This window comes from Camelus dromedarius, chromosome 6 (genome assembly GCF_036321535.1).
Source record: "Camelus dromedarius isolate mCamDro1 chromosome 6, mCamDro1.pat, whole genome shotgun sequence".
Classification (NCBI taxonomy): Eukaryota; Metazoa; Chordata; class Mammalia; order Artiodactyla; family Camelidae; genus Camelus; species Camelus dromedarius.
The window spans coordinates 38,923,759-38,945,870 of record NC_087441.1 but is presented as its reverse complement, the minus strand read 5'-3'; positions in this window follow the sequence as shown (position 1 = coordinate 38,945,870).

Genomic DNA, 22,112 nt, shown 5'->3' with positions numbered 1-22,112 from the left:
AAGGACTGAGGAGTGAAGAGGAGGTGAAAATTCAAGACTCAAAGTCTAGAATTTTATCTGATTGTTTCATGTATATATGTGTATGTAGGAATTAAATAAAAATTCTAGATTTTAATTAATTAACATCCTAAATGGGTAATGTAGACAATTATAGTCAAATTAGTCAGATACTCACTAGGATATTTAAATTATAACTTGAAATAATTGCAGAATTAGTATGTGACCGGTTTTGCTGCCCACTAAAGATGATCAATATCTTTTTTTCATTTGCCTCCTTTCCTACATCTTTTTTCCTTCTTCTTTTATATTCTCGTTTTCGCATGCTTTAAGATAAAGAACTGTGCCTCAGGCAGGAACACAGCCATGTCTGTCAACTTAGGGCTGTGCCTGTCACTGAGGCATTGGATTCCACAAGTACGTGCCTCTTAACCTGTCTCAGCAGCAGGTTACGGTAATTCTGCGTGTGAATTTCTGGGATAGACATTACAGGCGTTTCTCTCATTGGTGATAAATATCTAGGAACTCTCACTGCAATCTTGGCATAGTAAATCTTAAATCTGAGTATATCCTAGAGTCAAATTATGATGGATTAGCCAGGTGTTATAAGAAAATTAGATAAAGAGTTTGGTTTGCATCTGTTACTTTAAGAAGGTATTTTATGGTGTCAACATATTCTTTAGACAATTAGCTGGTCCTATAACATTCTGCTACATCTTTATTTTTAAAGTGGCTTGTGGCTCAAGTTCTTAAGTTGGGCTTTACGCATGATGGATATGAAACTCCACTTTCAGAGATACTAAAGTCATTTTGGGGGATTCAAAAGAATGCTCTGAGTAGGGGATACACAGAAAATAAATAAATTAAGCATATTATCTTTGATTATGATTTAATCTGAATAATATTTTATCTATGGACAAAGTCACAGCCATGATTCAATAGAAGTGGCATTACAATATGTCAGCTGTGTATTAAATCCTGTGTTCACAAAGGTAGAGTGATTACATTTCTACATTAATAAAATGTCATTATTAAAATGCAACATGTTCACTCTTTTTTATCATTGTGCTAGATTTTTATTTTAATAATTGCAGAGGAAAAGAACACTAGACTGCAGATGTAGACCCCAGAAAGAATGTTTGCAGCTGACCAGTGGCATGAGCTTTAGCTAGTCATTTAACCCTGCTGAGTATCCATTTTCTCATCTGGAAACTAGGAATAATAATACCCACTTTGCATGCAGTAAGTGCTCAGTAAATGTTTCCTAATATTGACTTTAGTGGGCTGGTAACATCATTTTATGTACAAAAATCAGGACATGACCAGTATACTGGTCCCTGTCATTCTAGCGGAATATGACAATGGGAATAATTCTGGTCTAGAAATCTTTAAGGCCACAGAAGTTCTTCATTTAGACATAGCAATCTGGGCCAAAATAAAAGAGGACAAATTAGATGATTTATGAGAGCTATTCCTTTTCCCAACTTTAACAAAAAGAAATATCTACATCTTGCCTAAATAAATATTAATCTGAGTATGGTGCACGTTGGGATAAAACTGTAGGACCTGCCTGATCACTGAGTTCCTTAGTATCGCTAACATCAGTCAAGATGGCACTGGGCTTTGGCTTTGATTTTTGGCACTAATGGTGATCTTTTTTAAAAAACCCATAAATTCATTTGAATGAATGTCCATGGCACAGATCAAGTGTTGACTGATGAAGCCAAGTCATGCTCTTTCCCTCTGCTTTTCCTTGGCTCTCTCTCCCATGTTCCTGCTACTCTTCCTACAAAGGACAGTGGCTTGCTTGGCTTCCAACCCTCAAAGCGCAACAGGCTTATTAAACTCTAGATGAGGTTTGTTTCTAACAAAACCAATACTTGAAAATGAAGCATTCCATCTGTCAATCTCTTTGGTGACAGAAAATGACGGTTCTGATGAATATTTTCATTACGCTGATAGATGTTTAAAGTTCTGAATATATTAAATACTGTGGTTTAAAATAAAGCATATAAACTTAAGAATTAGAAAGGCAGGTTGTGTTATTTATCAACAGCTTAACTTCACTGATCCTCAGGTTCTTTATGTATGAAATGGGTATAATCATGCCCAAGCCAGAATGTTTTTATGAGGATTAAAATGAGGCAGCATATGTAAAGTGTTTAGCTTTTTTTTTTTTTTAAAGGAAATCAAAATAGTATGAGAAAGGAGAAGAGAATGGGAGAGGGGTCCCACTTAGGGGACTAGAGTAACACACAGGTAAGAAACGATAAACATAACAGTAGCAGTGGTGAGAGAATTTTTTTAAAGCCCACGATGTTTCTGGGCTCTGCTTCAGCTGAAGGAGGGATAGGAATGTCAGAAAAATGTGGGGCAATAAACAGGAGGACTGTGGGAAGAGCAGAATGGAAGAGGACCAGGAAAGTTTTCTTTCTGAACCTGTTAAGTTTACGATGCCCAGCAGACATCTAAGCGGAGTTCAGGGAGAAGATGAAGGCTGGAAACACAATCATGGGAGTCGTCAGTATACAGATGATATTTAAAGCCATGAGACCGGCTGGAATCACCAAAGAAGTATGTGTGGAGAGGAAAGAGCAGAGGACCAAGAACTGAGCATTAGACACAGCCTTGGGAGCAACAATATTCGGAGGTCAGACTGATGAGGACGCACCAGAAAAGGAGACAAACTAAGAGTAACACCTTTTCTGAATCCACTTATATTTTCGATGTCTTTGAATGTCATCCTGCTATTGCAGAGCAAATGGGGATTTCCATAATATATAGCCCATTCTTAGAGCTGCTATATAGTATAGTATTGTAAATTAAAAGTGTAAAGAATAAATGTGTGCATGTGTTTTCATGTCATCCCAATTTCTGCTTCCTTTTGTGAAAAGGTTTAATTTACACTGATGTTCAAAGGGACAAAGAATAAATTCTTAACGAGTTTTCACGCCTCAGTGTCTGTCCTTTTATTTACAGCCAAAGGTACAAGAAGGCAAAAAAGTTCATCTCAGAGTTTGTCCTCCACAGTCACTTAAAAACACAAAGGTTCTAACTTTTGTTTTGAAAGGCAGGCTCTGTTGCAAGAATTTCCATTTTTGTAAGGAGAGTCATTCAAAAAAAAAAAAAATCATGTGATCTACAAGGAAGACTTTATAGAAGATAATATTCCAAAGCAGGGAGTTCAGCCTTCTCTCATTTGATTCCCTTATTGGCAACTATTCACAATACAAATGCTTTTGTCCTTTTCTGCCTCTCTCCACCACAATAGACCAAGTAATTAACCAAGTGAAGAGGCTGTCAATTAAACACTGATACTAATCTAGGCATGAACGCTTCTTTAGGGAACGTTGGTTTTGAACATATTTTCAGCATTATCAGCATTGATTTTATTCAATCCAATTCTCCTGCAGTTGAGTGCTCCAGATGTATACCTGCCATCCGGGCAACGCCGCAGCACGGCTGACCCACACCGCGGAAGCAGCGTTCACAAAGAACGTATGTAGAAGGAGCTCGCTATTGTGCCTCCAAGGCCTATTTTTCCAGGAATAGGTGTTCCATCATTAATTAATGTTCCCCATCTTTAATGATAAGATGGCCAAGGACAATTAAGGAAATGATTACAAGTGTCCTTGGCAACTGGAATGCCCCAATGATTTTAGCTTATTTCCCTAAGTGTGCCTTAAAGGTCATTTCTTTGAAGTGTGAAGACTTATGCATGCCTGGCATTGGTGCCATTATGTACAAATGTTTTACAAAAAGGAAGCATCTTTCTAGCTTGATGTCTTCAGCATGAATAAGAGGACATTTTAAAATAGTTAAATTTTAGAGCCATTGCTTCAGCAACTAGCTAATATCTGATAGTAAGTGGTCTTTGGGAATTGCTAGGGCTTATTATTACCTGTTTTGTTAACTTGTTTGACTAATTCATATACTGTACACTGTGATGTCTCCTTTAAACAAATCCATTTTGACTATTATGGACAATCTATAATTTTCTCTTTTCTCCCTCATTCACTTCAGTCCATTGATGCATCCATTCAAAGACAAAGTTTTGCCCAACCCTGTAAGCCCCCCGCGGGGTCTCCAAGAAAAGCCCCCTCTTCCAAACTGTTGTCTAAAACTGAAGAGTCTGCAATTTTACCCTATTTTTAAGGTAATAAGTTAGCCTGCATCAGCTTTAGGGATGCTGGCAGAAGACATGTGTCCTCGGTCAGCACTTAAGGACCGTGTTCTTCACAGAACAGGAGGCAGGAGAGCATCTTGTCTGCTCTTGTTCTCCTTGCTTCCCAAGACCCCCAGAGGTGACATAGGGGCTCAGGTGGATGCTGCACATCCAGCGAATTTGAATCACTGCTGAAGAACCCCAAGTTCACAGAACCCTCGTCTTTTATAGCAGAGAGTAAGCAAACCCATGGGACTTTTGCTCCAGAGGGAGAAATTATTTGTAACATACTAGACACAAAGCAAACCTGCCTTCTGCTCTGGAGGGAGAAACTATCTATCTCCATCTGCTACACAAACACCCATGTGAGGGTAAAGGTTATCAGTACCTCTAGTTGGAAAACATGCAGGAAAACGAAGAAGATTTGGCGAGTTCCCTTCCATTTCTCATTTACAGAGGTCAAGCATTAATTGTGAGGAAAATTAATTGTGAGGCAGAGAAGATTAACCCTAATCACCCTTGGAAGGAAGACTTCAAACTAGATATGTTCCATTCCCCACCCACTCCTGAACCCTTCCCCAAGCATGCCATTTCCTTCCTGATAATAAGACACTTCCAATGGCTTTCCTTTGGTGCTAGCCACAGACCTGGGGCAAGTCTAGCCCTCAGTCCCATAAGTTATGGCAGCGCCTATCAATAGCTTATTTGCATCTTCCTTGTTTTCCCTAGCCCTCCTGATTTTCCATTTACTTTTTGTAACATTGTGCATATTCTGTATTGCAAACTGCCTTAAATTATTTTAAGAAAGAGGTTGCTAGATATATTTAAATGAATACCAAATAATAGAGAGGTTGTATAAACCAAAATAGTATGACTACTCAAAAGGTTTCAAAAACAGATCAATCACCAACAAGCTCTCCAGACATTAGAAAAGCACTTTTTTGTATTCATTCATTCCATAGTTATTACCCAAACTATTCTAAAATATTGGAAAAGGTAAGAATAAAGAACATCATGACAATGAATAAGACAGTCCATATAATTTTAAAATTCATGTTGTTTATTGGGAATAATAGTAACATGTTTGTTGTATTAAAAATATGACAAATACAAAGAAAAAGTGAATTACCCACAGCATACCACCATCTGATACAAACAATACAACTTTTAAATTTTATTCCATGTCAACGTTTATATATATCTATGTTACATAATCAAAATTATATATGCATAGATTATTTATTGATTTTTTAAAATTTAACATTTTATCATGAGCATATTGAAACTATGCCATTAATTTTTTTAAATGCAAGTTTTTAATGGCCTTATGTATTTTTGCATCACATGACCAGAATATAATTTATGAAATAATTTTCCTATGGCTTACTGTTTGAGTTCATAATTTCCTCAGTAAAAATTCTGCAGCATGTAAAGTTGCACTCAAATATTTGTCCTTGTTTATAATTATGTCCTTGGAGTAGATTCTTAGAAATAAAATAGGTAGGTCAAATAACTAGGTTTAAGGTTCTCAGTACACTCACTGGCTAGCTGCTTTTCAGAAAAATCGAACCAATTTATATCGCCAGCCACAAAAGAGACTGCCTGTTTCACCACAACCTGGCCACTGAGAATTATTTTATATCCTGATTTAATAAATTGAAAATAGAGTCTCAATGTTTTAACCACATTTCTTTCCTTATGAGTGAGATGAGGTTGAAATGTATGCATTGGTCATACAAATATCTTCCTGTGGTGAAATATTTAATTGTTGATTTAGTTCTCTTTTTATTCCTGTGGAGAATCATGGTTTTTCTTATCACATATGATCAGTTTTATTAGTAAGGACATTTTGCCTGCTTTATTTGTGATTAATACATTTTACAAGTTTTCCATTTTCTTTTGAAATTTGTTTTTGACGTTCAGAAATATGAAACATGTATTTAGTCAACTATGTCTTTTATTATTTCTTGCATTGCTTTTATGAGTTAAATTCCTTATCAATTTTGAGTACAGTTAAATATTTTCTGACATATTCTCCTAGTTTTGTGAGTGATTGAAATGCCATGTTTTATATTTAAGTCTTTAATCCATCCTAGGGCTAGACTCCCAAGTGTTAAAACAGCAAAGAATTATTCAGCTAAACTCCAGGAACAGCAGAGTTGAATCCAACACCAGGAGGAGCGTGGGGAGCTAAGCTTGAACTCTAATTCCTCTCTCCCCTGTACTGACGTCTAGATATAAGCCCCAGTTCCCTAGTCAGACTCTCACCTGACTGACTTTGAAGCATGATGTGACCTAGAGCCCACAACCTGCACTTGGTGCAAAGGCAGCAGCACGTGGATTGTGGTTTGGCCCAACGTTCTCCGGCTCACGTATCTAAACACACTCTTTCACACGTGTGCAGCCCCACTCTTGTATTAAACTTACACAAAGCTGGAGGGAGTGTCTGCTGCTGCCTTTCTGAGGCAGCTCCTCCTCACCATGCCCCTCATTGAGGAGTCTGCACCATGAGGAGACTCCTCTGCTACATCTCCTAAAGGGAGGTGTTGAGAGCGCCTGGCTTTCACATGCCTCATGTTGACTCTGGAGCCAAACTAGCCTAGGTTTGGGTTCCAGTTCCCACACATTCACTCAGGAATTGAGTGAACGTGGGCAAGTCAGTTAACCCTTTAAGCTGATTATTGAGAGATTCCTCTGCAGTGGAGGAGGGTGGGTGTCCACATAGATGACAAATAATGTCACATTGGAGATCTATCAAAAGACATCCATCTTTAAACCTTTTCACTGGACCTCATCATCACCGATTCTCCAATCCTGACCTTTCATTCCCATGACATGTGTCTTCAGCTATTGTTCATGAATTGGTATAGATTTGTACCTCAGACCAATTCTCCTTCAAGAAGAGTGAATACTCAGATGTAGTTCTAGGGCAATGCTCCTAAAACTTTAATGTGCATACAGATCTCTTGAGAAACTTGCTAAAATGAAGATTCTGATTCAGTAGGCCTGGAACGAGTCCTGAAATTCTGCAAGTCTGCATTTCTAAAAAATTCCCACATGTCGCTGCTGCTGGCCTGAGGACCATATTTTAAGCAGGGAGGGTCAAAGATACCTTCTATTTCTTGCTCATCTGGTTCTGTCATCATCATGTCCTGTGGGATGGCAAAATTACAAAGTCCTTTGGTCTAGACTAATTTATAGAACCACAGTGTTGACATAGCTCTGAAGCAATATGGTGAAAGTATTCAGCTATCTTGGCCATGTGAAATAAGTCACTTTTAGGATTACTGGGGAATTATTCTTCAGGTTATTTTAGGTCTATTGGTAGAGGGAAGATACAGCCAGCATATCAATAGCTGTTTATCATGTGCCAGTCCCCAGTGCAACAGCAAGTACAATTAAAGTCACACCTGATTAAACTTGTGATAACACACAGCAGTTCCCTGAGATCTGTCTCAGATCTGACAAGATACTGTCACCTGACTTCCTCAGGGTTAAGTATTGCTTTGGTTTATTATACTGTTATTCATGGGAATTCTAGGGAGTTCCACACTTTCTATCACTTACTAACATGTTACTCCACATGTTAGAGAGACAAAGATGGAAATTGCAGATTCTGCCAGATGCTGAGAAGTGTGCCCAACCACGTGCTCAGGAACTGATGAAACAAACACCAAATGGCTTCATGGACTCTCTTAGCACACTGTGAGGTAAACTTAGACCCAAACTCCACCTGTCACTGAACCCCATAAGCCTCCACTCAAATGGATGCAGCACAAATAGCATTCTGAATTCCCAGGAAATGGCCCCAAACTCCTGGTGCATTATCCTCCAAAACTCCAACTATTTCCTCTTCTAGTCCTAACCCTAATCCTGAGTACATTCTGAGCCTGAAAAAGGTTTCAGATGATTTCAGGGAAGATTATGAGGAAGACTGACTGAAGTCTATGTCAACTGACTCAGGTCATGGTCACTCAAGTCAGGCGATGGTTCATCAGACCTAGAGTTCTTTCGGTTTTAAAAACTAATTTAGACCTTGGGGGGCTATCCATCTATTTCAGTCCTAGTGATAAACTAGCCACTACAAAAATCTCAGGCCTGCTGCCCAGTATGGTAATCATACCTACCTTGATCCTTGAGATTAAGTATTGGTTCCTGGCTTGTGCTACACCCAAGTTCCCATTATTTCCACTGAAATCAGGAAGGGATTACAAACAGTAGTGTCTCCCTTAATGCTCGCCTCAGAGGACACCACTCTAGTACTTTTCTAGGGAACTGGGGCTCCCCTCATCTAATGCATGTGTCTGTGTCCTGATGAAGGGTGTGTCCTCTCAAGGGACGGGGCTGGAGGGTGAACTGGTTACACATGATAAGCCCACCTTACATCCATCCATAGAGGCCTAATCATTTGTATTTTGTCTTCTGCATTAAGGTAAATAATGTCTGGTACCTCAAGTTTATTCAGCTTAATTAAGCCACTCCAGTCCAATTTTAGTTTACCAACTGAGGGAACAATTTAGATGATTCCAGACTCCTCAAGATAGAACACTAAATCAAAAATCTCTAGGAAGTACAACTAGATCAATAAACTCTAAAATTATGCTCTATCTTATCTGGTCTAGAATCCTCAGAACCTTCAGAAGTTGGAAGTATGAAGTTCAGAGGGATGTAGGGGTCTGAGGCACGGTGAGCTATCCAAATCCTACAAAATTGAGCCATTTCAAATCTCAATATTTCGTTCTTTCTAACCAAAGCCTTTATTTGTACATGATACCTGACAGAGCTGTGACATCAATTAACCACATAATTTGTCAGCTGCAGGACCAGCCTCTGTTGTAAGCAGCTGTATGCCACAAGAATGAAGAGTCTCACTGAGGGTTCATGTAGAAACTTTCCAGTTTTGTTTTTTAACCTTGTCTTCAGCTCAGAATTTAAAGTCCTCACACAGTCATTCTTTCCTTGAAACTCTCCAGTGCAATTTTAAGTATTTTAAGTGAATGTGAAATCTTGTTGTAAATTTTTTTTTCCCAATTATGGTCCTCCACCAAATCTTCCCTATGGTGTTTCAATTCCTTTGTTCTATAGTGTGTGTGCTTTTTTTTTTTTTTCTATTGGTCCAACTGGTTTCTTCCTTTTCTGTTCTTTTTTCTCTACTCTTTAATTATGTTTGAATGAGGAGAAATATACCTGGACTTGGAATTTGTCAACAGGATACATGGACAGTCCTTAGTTCTTACTCTCTATGTGGCAGCTGATAAACTCACTTCTCAGATCTATAGTTAAAAGGCAGGTTGAAAGGCATAGCTCCAATTTTACTTCCCATTGAATAGCAGTCTTTTATGAAGCAAGGTTCTTATTCTATTACCCTACCTTGTTCTCTAACGTGCTGTAATGATGCTATAAATGAATAACTGCCATTTTCAACATATTCACTGCTATCAGGACACTTTCCTTGTTATCCTTTCCCACAAACTTCCTGATGAAATGAACCATCAATGGTTAATCATCATCCCCACCTCATCTTCAATTTCTGCCTTGTTTTCTGGGACCAAGTCACCACATGGCTATATGAAGATAGGAAGTAGGCAAGAAGAGTGTTCTAGCCACCTCAAGCAGAAGCTCCACCAAGTGGAGCGCCGGTTGCACAGTTAGTACGAAACATGGCTATCTGAGCCAGTATAGAGGCCAACAGTATCTACACATAATGAGAGCCACAAAGGCAAGCCACATGTGTAGTTCTAAATTTTCTAGTAGCCACACTGGGAAAGTGCTCAGTAGCCCCATGTGGCTGGTGGCAGTATTGGATAGCGCAGGTTCCAGCTGTCAGGGAGTATTACGAAAGCCTCAATGTCTACTATGTTTCTTTGCAGGTTACTCTCCTTCACGGGGGAATGAATAATGGTTGAGTTGCCAACTGCCTTTCCTAATGCTCCATCTTCACTCTTATGGAAGGAAGTAAAATTTCTGACCATATGCTGGATATGGGTTGATTATCAATCCTAATTTTTAGTGTTGATAAGATTTTTTTTTTTATCTTTCTCTGCCTATTCATAAGTGTTTTGTTGAAAAACTGGGCAATTGCTACCTTAAACTCTAACTCAGAAAAATTAATTTTAAACTTTGTTTTTTTCCATTAGTACATCAAACAAGCTCTAAAACAACTGAGAAAAATCTACCTAGCCTTTAAAATAAAATCAAGACTATGAAAATAAATATATGTATATTCATGTATGACTGAAGCATTGTGCTGTACACCAGAAATTGACACAGCATTGTAAACTGACTATATCTCAATAAAAAATAAAATAAAATAAATTAATTAATTAATTAAAAAATCAATGTAATAAGTGATAATAATTCATAGTAGCAAGAGGTCTCTTCCGTACTTTTCATGTTTCTAACAAACGTGTGTGTTTGGACAGATTTTAAGTCGTTGCTCTCATTTGTATCTTCTCTTTGGAGAGATGATGTGCAGTCATGCATCTAAAGTTTCTTCAGGAAGCTGAAAAAATGTCCCCATTCTCTCCATTTGTTTACCAAACATGCTGCTTCACAGAAAACTAAACCATCCTGATGTTTCTGTTTTCAAAAGTGGCTATTTTACAAGAATGTGATTAGCTTAGAAAGACAATCCTGTTCTTTTAAATAGCCAAGAATAAATACCCCCTCTCTACATTAAATGGACAAAATTCATACTCAAAATTTCCATTTTGCTTGTAGTTGACATCTTCCTTTTTAAATGAAACCTTGACAATTCTTCTTCCCTTGTAAGAATTTCTATTAAAATGACAAAAACTCAAAATGCAGAGAATGCAGGAATAAAATTAGAAAAGAAATGTCAAAATTTGAGATGCTTGCAATGTAAAAATTGATTTCTAATAATAAGACTACTTTTTCAACTACTGGAATTCTGTAATTTGAGTTTTTTACAATAATTACAGTATTAGTATTTTTCAAAAGAACACTAAACTTATGTATATTTAACACTTTTGATATCTAAGTTTAGTGTTCTTTTGAAAAATAAATTTAATTGGTTAAACAAAGTTGGTCAATTTGACTACATTTTTGGTAAATTGACATAAGATCTTATACAAATAAAATACTAACAGTTTTTAAAATAAAAATACCATTAGTGCTTTAAAAATATAGCAATAATGTACAACTGTTTTATCCTTGATTTAAGACCAAAAGAATCTTAAAAATTTGAGGGAAGAGAAAGTTTTGGAAAAGCCTACTTACTTTCCAAGTTTTCAATGATATCACTCTAAATCTTCAAAAAGGATGGAAATACAGAATCCAGTCAGTATCTTCTATTAATTTAGTGCAGTTTGACTTTAATTTTGTAGGACATTAGACATGCAAAAGAAACAAACAAACAAAAACAAAAACAAAAACCCCTCCACCGGATGTTGGTTATAATTTAAAACCTCCTAATACTAGCCAGCATTTGTTGGGCATGTGACATGTACTGGGAAGTGTTCTAATGGTATGCATGTATTATTGCTCAATAACCCCATGCTAGGCATAGCTATTATTCCCATTTTACAGAGGAGAAAACTGAGGTGTAGAAAATTTATATCATAAAAGAACATTGAGTGAAAATATCCTCCCTGTTAAATAAAATTTAATCAGAAAATAATTGTAAGTTATCAGGAGCTAGGAATAAAGTCCAAAAAACTTATAATCTCATAGTGATGTGTTTATAATTAGATGGAGTTTGCAAACTAAGCAATTACTTCTGATGAGTGCAATCAGCAACGACAGACCAGGAGAATCTTATGAAAAACCTGTGCTGGGAAGCAGATAATTTTTCTTTAATGCAGGAAAGTCAAAAGTTAGTGGTGGGAAATATCTACAAACAAACAAAAAGACCTGACTCTTATGGAGGCAAAGGGCTTAATTTTTCATGTAGGAAGATTTGTTGTGAAGAGAGGCTGCTCAGGAAGAACCTGAAATCCTGTTCCTGGCATGAGAACCTCTGAACTGAAGAAATGTTCCGTGAGCCTCTTTCATTCTTTCCCTTATACTTGCCTACTCAAGGAACTGGGGAAATAGACACGTTATAGCTATTGGTGCACTTGTTATGACTATTAATACACTCATCTGCATGTCACTATGTTAAAATTATAAATTGTTTTTACTTAGTATGTGCTTAGTGCCCTTTTCATGGATGAGTAAATTAACTGAATGACAATAAAAGTAAAGTAACGTGAAAGAACAATACTCATTTTCAGCTTTCAAAGTTTTCAGAAGATGAGAAGAAATCAACACCTTCCATAAGTGTGCCTTCAGCACTTGACTTTGTTCAGAATGTGAACACATCTATAATACTGTTTGTTTTAAATTGCTTCAATTGGTGTATTCTGTTTACTTTGAACATCTTGGAATTCTAAATCTGTAAATTGCATTCCAACCAACAGCAATATACCATTCACAGAGTAAAATCCCTGCAAGAGGAATGAGATTAGCTCATTTTAGTGAGAGATAAGTTCATTAGGACACTTTGAAGTTTGGTGGAATGTCTAGCATTAGAGTTCTTTTCAAGTTCCTTGAGTTCAACAACTCAATGTGCATTTATGGAACACATCCTATGAGCAAGAATGTAGAGATATATGTAAGTTGTTGTGGCTAAGAAATTCATGATACTAAAGAGTAAACGTATCCACTATTAAATATAAGAGAAAGAAGAATATAATTAGTTCTCTGAACACAGAGGAGGGATAAGTCAAACTGGGACCAGGAGACTGGGAAGAATTGACGTCTGGTGCTGCAGCAGCTATTATGTGACTCTGAGGATGATATTGCTGACAGACTGAGAATGGCAGAACAGAACAATAGCAAGAGTCTGTGAGTCCTGGATGACATCGTTGAGTTGCTAACCCAACCCAGCAACTGCCTACCTCTGGACTTCTTTCTTGATCAGGAAGATAAAAATTCAATTAAGATAATGCCTCTTTTGGGCCATCATTAATTTCTTGCTGCTGAAATCATCTTACCTTTTATGTTAGGGCCCAGAAATCTGGATGAGCTACAAGAAGAGATTGAACAAAGCTCAGAGGTTGCAACGAGAATAGAAAGGTGAGATCAAATACAAAAAGGGAAGAAAGAAAGCAATCTGCATTTCTGAACACACAAGTTTGGAGAGAAGGAGGAGCCAGAGATGTCTGATTGATTGTATGCATGACTGCTACCAGCCTCTATTGGAATAAAAAAGCAGGAAAAGTTTGAGGGTGGAGAGCACCGAGCATAATTTTGTGTTTTTTTTTAATTGAAGTATAGTTGATTAACAATGTTGTTTTTGTTTCTAGTGCACAGCATAGTGATACAGTTTTACATATATCTGTGTGTGTATATATATATGTATATATATATAATTTTATTTTCATATTCTTTTCCATTATAGGTAATTACAAGATACTAAATATAGTTCCTATTCTATACAGTAGGACCTTGTTGTTGATCTATTCTGTACATAGTAGTTTGATTCTGCTGATCCCAAACTCCTAATTTATTCCTATGCTCACCTCGACTTTCCCCTTTGGAAACTATAAGTTTGTTTTCTATGTCTGTGAATCTGTTTATGTTTTGTAAATAAGTTCATTTTCATCATTTTTAGATTCAGTGTATAACTGATATCATAAGATATTTATCTTTCTCTGTCTGACTTACTTAGAATGATAATCTCTAGGTCCATCTAAGCTGCTGCAAATGGCATTACTACATTTGTTTTTTATGGCTGAGTAGTATTCCATTGTATATATACCACAATTTCTCTATCCAGTCATCTGTTGATGGACATTTAGGTTGCTTCCATGTCTTGGCTATTGTAAATTGTACTGCTATGAATATTAGGGTGTTTGTATCTTTACTGACCATAATTTTGGTGTTAAGTTAGAAAATGAAGAAAAAACCAAACATTAATTTTGCTTAATACTTTTGAACCAAATTGTATCATAGTTTACGAGGAAGTCAGCATGGCTGTATCCCCAATGGGTTAAGTATGCCTTGTTCACTCCACTCAGAAGTGACATTCATCCAAAGTTGGGTTTAATATTGCAGAGAAATCGCTGGTCCCCTTCTTAATGTTGAGCAAAAACAGTTTGAACAAACATATTGTCTGTTTCCTTCTGAAACCTGACTAAAATGAGAATAAGAGAATAAAATGTGTTTAAATCTACAAGGGCCAAGAGAATGGATCCCCTATCTCAGGAGGCTGCTATAGCATGTTAACCAGGAAAATGAGGGAATGATTCAAGAGGAGAACACTGGGTCCTTGAATCAGGGCATCCAGCCCAGGAAAAAGGTAAAGGAAATTCGTAAGATGCTGATGAAGGGAGTCCTAGGAGGGAAGCAACAAGAACAGCAGCCATTAAGTTGAAAAACATTATCTCACGTATCCCAGAAAGCACTTTAAAATACATCTATGAAAAGTTAAAAAAAAACAACAAAAAACCCTAGCAGTATTGCCTGGAGGTTTGCTCCAGGAGCAATGTGCTTGAGGGGGGGAAAAAACCCAGATTTTTAAAAAAGTGTAGATATATTTACTCTGTCATTTCTTGCTCACATGAGTAGATCTTCCTTGGTCCTGATGTAACCCCCAATGCGCTGGGAGTATGCTCATGGACCCAGGAGGACAGAGGAACTAGGAAGGTGAGCACCAGCCTGTCTGTCTTTATCAGCGTCCACAGCTCAATAATCAAGTTATAGCCATAAAAGCTTACATGGCAGGAGAATAAACATGGAATTGAAGGCAATTGGTCTGGGGAGTTGGAATCAAAGGTTGGAAGAGGCAGCATCAGAAACTGGTGCCATAGTTTATTCCAATAAGCCTTCCGGAGCAATTTGCTCTTTTAAACTAATCATATACAAGAATTTGATGAAGATAAGAATTTAAAAGAAAATAAAAAAGTAAATAATCCGTCCAGAGAACTGGGTAAGACAGAAAGATTACAGTCACACCCAATAAGCCTTTTATTCAATGAACTTTTCCCTCCATTCTGCTGCTGACTAGCCTAGTGATTTAGCATAAATTCTGACCACCCTTCCCTGGGCTAAACCTTACTAGAGCGAGCAAAATGATGGAGAATGCCATGCAGGATACAGGAAGGATTTATTTCCCCCAAACAGCTCAGCTATAGTCTTTCATATTGTGAGTGACAAAAACACACTTTAAATCTCTATTCAAAATTATCATTTCCAGTTTTGGTCCAAGTATTCTGGTCAGTGTGACTAATTCTGGAAATCAAATCAGACCTGGTTTGAGCTGGATGAGGCTTTGCTAAGTCACTGTTAAGTTCTTAAGAATACCCGAAAGCCACGTCCTACACAATTAAAATGTCAGGTTACACATGAAGAGAATCTGTTTGACTCTTTAAAAAAATTACACATGGAAATTTATCTTCTTCCATGAAGGGATGTAAAAAGGCTACCAAAAGGGAAAAGGGAGAATTTCAAATATAAATATTGCCTACTGACATTATTTTGCCACGTAGAAATCGAAAATTACAGAGAAGCAAAGCACCTTAAAAGTCAACTCGTCCAACACACTTGATTTACAGATAAATATAGGAGCAGAGGTCCAGGAAGGCAAAGTGACTTGCTTGGGATGAAAAATTATTTACAGAAAGGTAGAGAAGAGAACCCAGACCACCTGAATACCAATCTATTCTCCATGCACCGTAAGTGCGGCTTCATTTGCCCCTGCTGACATGACATGCTGTTGCCAGGCTAGAGAGTGGGGCTCCTAGCACAAGGGGCTCACAGAGGTGGACATTTCAACCAGGTGGCAGCTAAAGTGCAGAACAAGCTCTGAGTTAATGCGCTGCACATAATGCAACTCAGACCTGTGTGTCAGGAAGAAAATTCACTGGGCTTTCAAAGGACAGTAAAGTGCCTGCAAGCTTGTTTCAAAGGATCAGAACGCACCTACCTCTGTTGTGTTCCTTTCATGTGCGCAGTAAAAGAGCAGAGGTATTCTATTTCCACTGCAGGTTTTTGAGTGTGAAACCAAGAAAGCTATTGACACGAAACTACCCTTCAGTGACAGTGCTTCAACAAGGCATCACTAGCGCATCCTGGGAGGATGGCCATGGGAGCCCCCTTTTTAGGTATCTGACATCAGCTTCAAGACAGCCTCTCCCCAAATGTGAGTTTTAAATGTTGCCTGTAGACACACTTCAACGAAAGAAGTCAACAGTTGCAATTTGTGTGTATCCTCTGCACTCCTTTTCCAACGTACCCTCTTGAACCATAACTCTAGACCGTGGCTTTCCCCTCCTGCTGTGTCCCAAAGCAGAGGGGGAAAAAAGCATTTCTTTTTGTTATGTATCAGTGCTGGCTCATTGCCCCTATCTACCAATTTCCCTGTCATTCAGTAAGTGCAATAGATGTGCTTGATACTTGCTTTAAATTTCCTGGTTCTTGAGAATGTTTCATTGTTAAGGGCTTTCCTTCACCTCTGAGGTAAATGAGCTTACCGTAGTCCATTAAAATTGTCATTTTATCTGAGGACCATGGACAAACTTTGTCAGGTAGTGTTTCACTCTTATCTCTCTGTCTGATCTGAGAGGAAGTCTTGTTAGTCCCTCTTTAGCTTGAAGCTGATTATTGGCCTCACAATTACACAAAAGAAGATGGGGTTCTTTCCACACCTGAAGGCATTTGAGGTGCAATTTGTGTGGTACTTACAAGCCTCGCTAAAAGGAATGGCTGCCTATTTTTCCTAATCTGTCTGTTTGCATTTGTGGGCATTGAGAATTCACAGTAAACAAGGTAAAGTGCAAATGCTTTCTCAGGCTTGCATTGGACAGTGACAGCTACTGATAACAAAGAGAAGCAGCTCTTTGCAAATTGTACTTCATCGGCTGATACCCGGATGAGGATATTTTTGTATAGGCCTCCTAAAATGACCAGAACTTACATTTCCACCCATATGGACTAAAACTGACATACCTGGAAAAAGATTTTTGATTTTCTAATTTCAAATATTCTGTCCTCACTTGAAAACATGTAACATATAGTATACAAATATAAGGCGCTAGTCTTAGAAGTGAGGGATGGACAGTAAGATACACTGTAAAGAGAAACTGACTGATGAATCTCTATAGGATTTATAAAAGGGAAAGAGCTTCACCTCTCCGTGATGGTTTAGTTGGTCTACTTGAAATTTGAGATGAATTAGAGTTGCGTGAAGTCCTCTTTAGCAGTATGATTTTATTATTTTATAATTCTCTGTTTTCGATGAATTCTTTAAATATATAAATTTGGTAGAATCCTTAATCAGAGTCTCAACAGATGAGGCCCAAGAATCCACACTGATATCATGCCACAGAGGTGATTGTGTTGGCCGGTTTCTGCACACTCCTAACATCCATCAGTAGTGCCTACCTTGTCCTTGACAGTTTGAGATGGGTAAGTGCTTACAAGAAAGGTCCTCTGCTATTCATTGAACACATATCTATAGCTGTTATATTCCAGATGTATACGAGGAAAAGTTGAAATTTTGTATGAAAATAAACTAGTTTGATTTATATATTTGTTACAGAAGCAGTTATGGAATAGATCAAAAATGTTCTAAGGAATATTTCTTTAGGGATATCTTCATATGTTTTAGTAAATAAGCTATTGAAATTCCAAAGTTATGTACTAGAAAGCATGGGACAGTTGACCTTGGCCGGGAAAACTTTAATGGATGGAGTAGCCAATTACTAACACCACTATAAAAATTTTGGTAAGATTCCTGCAAACAGCTTAATTTTCGAACAGGAATATGCTACATTTTAAAACATGAAATAACATATTAAAGTTTTTTGGAATTGTCTATAAAAATCCTTAAATTTTATATACTTAAAACAATTATTTCATATTCTTTATACTAAAATCTTATATCTGAAAGTAATTATCTATCATAGTCAGTTGCTTCTTCAGGGCTCTTGGTAATCTTACAATGCTGATAGGTTAGATGAAGACTCATTCAACTGTGTTAATGCCTAGAGGACTCGTATCCAATACTTTATCATTGATTTAGTCATTAATTCAACAAAAGTATGCTGTGAATTTACTATGTGTTAAGCTGTGTGTAAAGTTCTGTGAATTCAGTAGTGAATATGACAGATATAATCTGTACTCCTCTAAGGGCACTGGAGGAACTGAATATATCTGGCTTGGGTTTCCAGCTTCTAGGATCAGAAGTTGCTCCTCAAAAATATATTTGTACTAATTTCTCACAAAGATATTAGACAAAAAGAACTTGAAGGATCACTAACATAATGGGATCCATTAAACTCAACTTATATACAGTTCCTCTCTAAGGAGGTAGTGTTGCACAATAAATGAACGAATTCTGCAAAAATTTAAAGTTTTCCCAATAATCTTACTAATTAGGTGAAATATGCCCTAATAATTATTGAGAGCAAAAGAGTTGTGTATAAAGTCTACCTCTTTCTCATATAGGATGCTAGATTTAAGGATTCAGACTTGCAGTTTTTTCAGAAGCAAGATGTGTTTGAATTTTGATGGATTATTTAAATTAACTATACTGAATAGAATTAGCAAATCTAGTTAACGAGCATTCTGAGTCTACAAACCATCAGGTGTTATCATAGACCTATAAAAATCAGTAGAAACAACTTAGTTGGGATAGAAATATCAGTGGAAATTTGTTCTAAATCTTTATTATCTTTCCACTGTAAACCATGCAATATACTACTGGGGATATAAAGATGAAGAGAGTTGTTCCCTCAAGGACTTTGCAGATTAGTAAAATCCCTCTTAGAAGTAATTTGATGTGCCGTGGGCACCTAAAACTCTGAGAGAAAATTCAGTCTTTCTAGTCTAAAGAATCAAAGAACAATCTTTGTTCAGGGAAACAACAGCCCACTGGAAAATGAGAGAGAAATCCCATAAAGGAGTGGTCCAGAGAGGAAGAGCCCCAAATTCTGTCTATAAGCTCTGCCTAAGTCTCCAGCTGACCCCTGAACCACACATGCATGGGACAGATTGCAGGTAAAATAAAGAAACTGAGCTGATATTTGAGCTATCATTCAAAATACAGAATATGATGTTTGAGTCCAATCAAGTTAATTTTTTGGTAAAACACACTTGAAGATTAAATAAAACATAATCCAAATTCTCCATAAGATAATACTCATATTGCCCTACACAGTAAAATATACTTCATGATATGAAGAACCAGAAAAATATGACCTGGTTATATTTAATCAATGGAAGCAATCAATGGAGATTAACTTTGAGGTGATTCAAATGTTAAAACTAGAAGACAAGTTAAAGCAACAATTGAAATTCTGCTCAGGGACATAAAGGAAAATATGCTCATGATCAATAAAAACATAGAAAATCTATCTGTAGAGAAATAGAAATTATTAACCAAAAAAGGACGAAGTGAAAATTATAAAACTCAAAAATACAATATCCAAACTTAAAAAAAAAAAAAGCACTGGCTGCTCTTAATAGCAGAGTGACGATAACAGATGAAATAAAGAGTGAATCTGAAGATAGATCAATGGAAATTATCCAATCTGAAGAAGAGAGAAAAAAAGATTGGAAAAGTAACCAGTATTTCAAGGGAGTAATGGAACAATTTCAAAAGAGCTAACACACAAATAACTAGAATCTCAAAAGAAAAGAAGAGACTGGGGTTGGAAAAAAAAAGTGGGCCAAAAACTGTCCAAATGTAGTAAGAAAAAAAAATTAAGCTAATTACAGTCAAAGTGCTAAATATAAAAAATAATCAATCTCTTGAAAGCAGCCAGAGAAAAACAGCACATTACGTATAGTGGAACAACACTCTGAATTACCATAGTCTTCTTTCAGAAATTATGGAGAATGGAAAACAGTAGATGAACATCTTTAAAGTGCTGAAAGACAGAATGGTCAACCCAGAATTTTATATATAGCAAAAACATCCTTTGGGAATGAAGACAAAATAAAGACATTTTTATATAAAAGAAAACTAAGAAAAGTCATTGCCAGAAGACCTGTGATACAAAATATAGAAAAGAGATTTCTTGAGGCTCAAGGAACTACCAGATTATATATTCAGAAAGGAATGAAGAACACTGGAAATTATAACTATCCGGGAAAAATAGAAGAGGCTATTTTTCTCTTAGTTTTTTTATAATACACAGAGCTATTTAAAGCAAAACGTATAACATTGTCTTGTGGATTTATAATGCATGTAGATATAATAACTCTGGCAACTATAGCATAAAGGTAAGGGTGGGGACAAATCAAACTGTATTTTTTGCAATTTGTACACTTTAAATGAAGTGGTGCAATATTAACTCTAAGCAGACTGGGAAAGTTAAGAATGTATATTGTAATCTCTAGAGCAACCAATAAAATAATGCAAAAGGCTGAAAAGTCAACATAAATTAAAATAAAATTCTAAAAATTATTCAAATAATCCAAAAGCAGGATGTAAAAGAGGAACAGGAATACAAAACACAGAGGGGAAAAAACAGAAAACAAATAATAAAAATGGTAGACCTAAATCCAACTATTGCAATTATAATAAGTGAATGGGCTAAATACTCTAGTTAAAAGGCCAAGATGATCAGAATAGACCAAAAAGAAAAGAATTATTTTGTGCTGTCTACTGGAGACATACTTTAAATATAATGACACAAACAGGTTGAAAGTAAGTAGGTAGAAAAAGATGTCTTGCAAATAGAAGACATCAGACAGCTAGAGTGACTGTATTAAATTCAGATAAAATAGACTTCAAGACACAGAGTATTACCCACAATAAAAAGGAAAATTTCATAATGATTTAAGGTTCAGCTCATCAAGAAGATATAATAATAAGAAGAAATGTATATATGCTCAATAACACATTCAGAATTCAAAATACATGAAGCAAAAATAACAGAATTAAAGGGAGAAATAAATAATTCCACAACCATAGTTGGAGATTTTAATATTTTTATTATCAATTGATGAGAAACTAGACAAAACATTAGTAGGGTCATAGATAATCTGAACAACAGTATTAACCAACCTGATCTGAATAATATTTATAGATTACTATACACAGTGACGTTTTAAAATGCTGGTAATCACTTATTTCCTGACCTAGACAGTGGTTACATGAATGTGTTCACTTTGCTAAAATGCACTGAGCTGTACAATTCATATTTGCACTTGTATAGATGTCATGATTTGATTTTTTTGAGTTTACTTTAAAACTACTCTGGCAGCACTACATAGAATAAACCGGTAGAAAAGAACCCTAGAGGCAGGTAGGCTGGTAGGAATCTTACTCCAGTAGATCACGTGAGAGACAAAGGAATCAGGTTTGTGCAGGCAATGAAGGAGGTAGAACTGAGAACATGTTTCAGTCCGTTAGATGTGGGGACTGCCAGCAAGTGGGGAACCAAAGATGACGTCAGGGTTTCAGCCTTGGTAGCTGTGTGAGATTTGCACTGTCCTCTGATTCAGAGGGTGTGAGAGGAAGAGACTTTTCATGACCTGGTCAAACTCTAGACACTTCACCCTCAACCCCTCGGAAATACCTGCGTTTCCTGTAACTGACAATTGACAAGCTGTCTTCCACATCTGACCATTGTTACTTCTATTCGCTCTGCCTTTTAACTCTTCTAACGTTTGTGAATCACTCAGGGGTTCTTTCTGTGGAAGACTTCATTGCCTCTTAAAGACAGTTGGGATGCTACCATACACTTACTCTGTTTTATTCTCTGGCTTGCTTTGTCCCATATCCTGGATCACCTTGAGGGTGGTATTTTGTCTTATCTTGTATCCAAATATAGGGCACATGGCTGTGTACGTAGGAGGTGCACAATTTTAATGGAACTGAATTGAGTTACTATTTGTATCTAGAAGGATAAATTGGGGTTTTGCTAAATTGGATTTAGAAGTTCCCAAGATTATGCCATATATAGAATACAGATAATTGTAGGGGAGAAAGGAACAT